Here is a 5,311-nt window from a genome sequence, read left to right as displayed (position 1 = left end):
TTGCAACAACTATTGGAGTAGGGTGTTATTTTACCAAATCCCTCACCCTATGCATCACCCATCATATTTGTTCCAAAGAAGGATGAGACTTGGATAATGTGCATTGATTATATGGAATTAAACAAAATTATGCTCAACAAAACGTAACCCTACTTAGGAATCATGACACGTTGGACGAATTAAAATAAACAATATAATTCACCAAGATAGATTTAAAATAAGGGTATCACCATGTTCGACTTAGAGAAGAAGAGACCTAGAAGACTACCTTTAAAACCATACAAGATTTGTATGAGTGGTTAGTCATGCCATTTGGTCCATGTAACATACCGACTACATTCATGAGATTAATGATTATGCATTTCACACTTATTTAGATTCATTTGTTTTTTCCCCCAGGAAAAATCGTAATTTTATTGATGAAAACAAAATTACATGTTGCAGGAACTTGCAAGCATTCCATCATGCTAGTCGAGACTAGTGATCACAAAACCAACATTTTAAAATACTTTTGAATGGATATGGACATGCTACCCTTTTCTCCATTTCTTCGTTTCCACCTTCCACCACTCTGCTTGGTAAGGAGTGGTTGTGACAAGTGTTAGATGGTTCTCAACACCCATTCTTGTAGAATCCTTATCGGAGTCCAAAATTTCTTATATATGATGAAGCTTTAAACCCACCATCTCCTTGGCTTCTTGAAACCTCTCCGTTTGAGCTGTGGTGACTGGGATTTCTAGTGCAACCTGATTTGCTTCCTCCTTTTCTACTTTATCTTGAGGATTATGGACTTCTTCATTGGAAAGGGGATTTGTTTCTTCTTTATCTTCTTCATCTCTCGGCAGATGCTAAGGAAATTTCCAACCCTTGGGTTGCTTTCTTTATTTATTCTTCCTTCTTGGCTCTTTTTTGGCATTGGGCCATGTATTTTGTAGATGTCCTATCTGTCGGCATATGTGACATGTGAAGGTCATGTTCTCGAAGTATAGGAACTGAGTCCAACACTGCTTGTTTTGTGTCAAGAGGATGCGATCTGGCAATCATTTGCTGAGATCCACCTCCACATAGATTCTGGTGAAAGTGAAGATTCTTTCTTCAACTCTTTGTGTATCGGTCTTTATGTATCACCCTAAGAGGTTCCCAATGCCTTCTAGTACTTTATGATGCCATAAATGTAGGGGAAGATTATGCAGTCTGGCCCAAATTGGAATTCTTGATACCACCATTATATTGGCATCAAAATCAAGGAACCATGGGGTAACAAAAGTCCCATAGTTCCCCAAAACCATGGGCCTTCTTGCAATATATATTTTCGTTCCTCCGATGATGCAAACTTTATTCCTTTGGAGTAGAGGTGAATCTCATAGTTTATTTTTCATGTTGTGAAAATACAATGGAATAGCTCCATTGGTTTTGGCCAAAAATTGTTGAATTTGCATATGAGTTCTTGGGCTTCATAAATTGTGTGTAGGCCATTTGTTTCTTCTAGATCTATAGTCAGTGATGGGTTGTCATTCAACTGATCCAATATATAGGGACAGGGAATATTGTGTGTCTGATATGGTGTGGTTGCAGTAACGGAGTTCCCTTTAAGTGTGTCTTTGAATGAGGGTCCTCCACTGACTTGAACTTGATTCAGTTTTGTTCCTTTGGGAAGGCTAGATCCAGATGCACTCCATGCACCCTTTGATTTGCTCAGTCCAGAAGAGCCTCCTCGTAGTCTCCAATTTAAGATGATGGTGGATGACAAAGAAATATTATAATCGTGTATTCTCAAGTCATCCTACATTAGTTTGCCTCCATAAATCAAGCTTTGTGAGAGCGTCAAAATACCCAGGATATGTAGGATATTTTGCTTCAAATGTTTAACACTTTCGATAGCTCAGACCCATAAGAGATTTGATTTACCATAGGGGTATTTAACAAATATTTGGACTGATTTATGAGATTCTTGTTCCATGGTCCTTTGATTGTCTTGAGCGAATATGTGCAGATCTATGCCAAAGGGTAGATCCAAAAGGATTGAAGGTGACTGTGGTGGGGATATCGTGAGCGAGAGTCGCTCCATTGAATCACCCCGATCTGTTGTAAAAATAGACTGATCCATCAAGTAACACAATAAAAAATGCATATCTAGATTAGATCTGATGTTTTGTCCTCTTAAATCCCTTTAAGAGTTGAAATAACCTTGATCCCGTTGTTCAAGCCACAGATCCTCAACAAAATATGCACGAGAAAACTGATCCTTGACTATGACCAGTGGCTCTCCTTCTGATCTCTTCAATGCCTTTACAGAATCAACATTGGAAGAAAAATCCTCTACAACAGCTGACAACCCACCTTCTGATCTGTACAGTGTCTATCCTATGGAGCATTGAGAGTATTTGGGTACTAACTTCGGATCTGATTTATCAATAGTCCTAAATGAGTCCATGACTATCATCGATATGTATCTCCATTGAAATTCATGTGTTCCATCGAGCAGAGCATGGGCGTTCAATTTCCCTGTAGCAAATCGTATCGAAACCCCAACCATCTTTTCCTCCTAGATTAACAACTTCAAATTACATTCCATTTAGATACATTTTTTTTATTTTATTTGGATTATATATTTTTTATAGTGGTATCTATAGGAGCACATCTCACACTTGATGTAGGTACTCAATACTTTGAAGAAATACCAACTATTGGAAAATCTCAACAAATGTACATTTAGGATTTAATATTTATGTGGAGAGAAAACTAGTACTGCCTCATTAAGGACAAAAGATCCTTCATCATCAATGCATACAAGGGGAAGTCGAATATTTCACTAATAAGTTCCTATCAAGCTAAGAAATTGATCAGTTCTAGCAAGTAGTATGCTTTATTATTATTAAGAGAAATCAGTTCGTAGAAGTTTTAATGAGAGAAAATGAATGCTTGGACGGGTGCACTAAGGAATAGAGATAAAAACTAGAAGAGTTTCTACGAGCATAGAGGGGAGTGTTCCAATAACTTAAAAGGACACCACACAAGAGGGAAGTGGAGCATGAGATTCATTTTTTGTTGAACTTTCCATTTCCAAACATTGTCCTATATAGACAACCCATTTTGGAAGCAAGTGAAGAAAAGAAGTAGTTGCAACAACTATTGGAGTAGGGTGTTATTTGACCAAATCCCTCACCCTATGGGTCACCCATCATATTTGTTCCAAAGAAGGACGAGACTTGGATAATGTGCATTGATTATATGGAATTAAACAAAATTATGCTCAACAACACGTAACCCTACTTAGGAATCATGACACGTTGGACGAATTAAAATAAACAATATAATTCACCAAGATAGAATTAAAATAAGGGTATCACCATGTTCGACTTAGAGAAGAAGAGACCTAGAAGACTACCTTTAAAACCATACAGGATTTGTATGAGTGGTTAGTCATGCCATTTGGTCCATGTAAATTACCAACTACATTCATGAGATTAATGATTGTGCATTTCACACTTATTTAGATTCATTTTTTTTTCCCCCAGGAAAAATCGTAATTTTATTGATGAAAACAAAATTACATGTTGCAGGAACTTGCAAGCATTCCATCATGCTAGTCGAGACTAGTGATCACAAAACCAACATTTTAAAATACTTTTGAATGGATATGGACATGCTACCCTTTTCTCCATTTCTTCGTTTCCACTTTCCACCACTCTGCTTGGTAAGGATTGGTTGTGACAAGTGCTAAATGGTTCTCAACACCCATTCTTGTAGAATCCTTATCGGAGTCCAAAATTTCTTATATATGATGAAGCTCTAAACCCACCATCTCCTTGGCTTCTTGAAGCCTCTCTGTTTGAGCTGTGGTGACTGGGATTTCTAGCGCAACCTGATTTGCTTCCTCCTTTTCTACTTTATCTTGAGGATTATGGACTTCTTCATTGGAAAGGGGATTTGTTTCTTCTTTATCTTCTTCATCTCCCGGTAGATGCTAAGGAAATTTCCAACCCTTGGGTTGCTTTCCTTATTTATTCTTCCTTCTTTGCTCTTTTTTGGCATTGGGCCATGTATTTTGTAGATGTCCTATCTGTCGGCATATGTGACATGTGAAGGTCATGTTCTCGAAGTATAGGAACTGAGTCCAACACTGCTTGTTTTGTGTCAAGATGATGCGATCTAGCAGTCATTTGCTGAGATCCACCTCCACATAGATTTTGGTGAAAGTGAAGATTCTTTATTCAACTCTTTGTGTATCGGTATTTATGTATCACCCTAAGAGGTTCCCAATGCCTTCTAGTAATTTATGATTCCATAAATGTAGGGGAAGATTATGCAGTCTGGCCCAAATTGGAATTCTTGATACCACCATTGTATTGGCATCAAAATCAGGGAACCATGGGGTAACAAAAAGTCCCATAGTTCCCCAAAACCACGGGCCTTCTTGCAATATATATTTTCGTTTCTCTGATGACGCAAAATTTATTCCTTTGGAGTAGAGGTGAATCTCATAGTTTATTTTTCATGTTGTGAAAATACAATGGAATAGCTCCATTGGTTTTGGCCAAAAATTGTTGAATTTGCATATGAGTTCTTGGGCTTCATAAATTGTGTGTAGGCCATTTGTTTCTTCTAGATATATAGTCAGTGATGGGGTGTGACTCAACTGATCCAATATATAGGGACAGGGAATATTGTGTGTCTGATATGGTGTGGTTGCAGTAACGGAGTTCCCTTTAAGTGTGTCTTTGAATGAGGGTCCTCCACTGACTTGAACTTGATTCAGTTTTGTTCCTTTGGGAAGGCTAGATCCAGATGCACTCCATGCACCCTTTGATTTGCTCGGTCCAGAAGAGCCTCCTCGTAGTCTCAAATTTAAGATGATGGTGGATGACAAAGAAATATTATAATCGTGTATTCTCAAGTCATCCTACATTAGTTTGCCTCCACAGATCAAGCTTTGTGAGAGCATCAGAATACCCAGGATATGTAGGATATTTTGCTTCAAATGTTTAACACTTTCGATAGCTCAGACCCATAAGAGATTTGATTTACCATAGGGGTATTTAACAAATATTTGGAATGATTTATGTGATTCTTGTTCCATGGTCCTTTGGTTCTCTTGAGCGCATATGTGCAGATCTATGCCAAAGGGCAGATCCAAGAGGATTGAAGGTGACTGTGGTGGGTATATCGTAAGCGAGAGTCACTCCATTGAATCACCCTGATCTGTTGTAAAAATAGACTGATCCATCAAGTAACGCAGTAAAAAATGCATATCTAGGTTAGATCTGATGTTTTGTCCTCTTAAATCCCTTTAAGAGTTGAAATACTCTTG

This window comes from Pinus tabuliformis, chromosome 1_2 (assembly GCF_031772625.1).
Source record: "Pinus tabuliformis cultivar Carrire ecotype Pingquan chromosome 1_2, CPIR1, whole genome shotgun sequence".
In the NCBI taxonomy this organism is placed as follows: Eukaryota; Viridiplantae; Streptophyta; class Pinopsida; order Pinales; family Pinaceae; genus Pinus; species Pinus tabuliformis.
Note: the sequence above shows the minus strand (reverse complement) of the source record.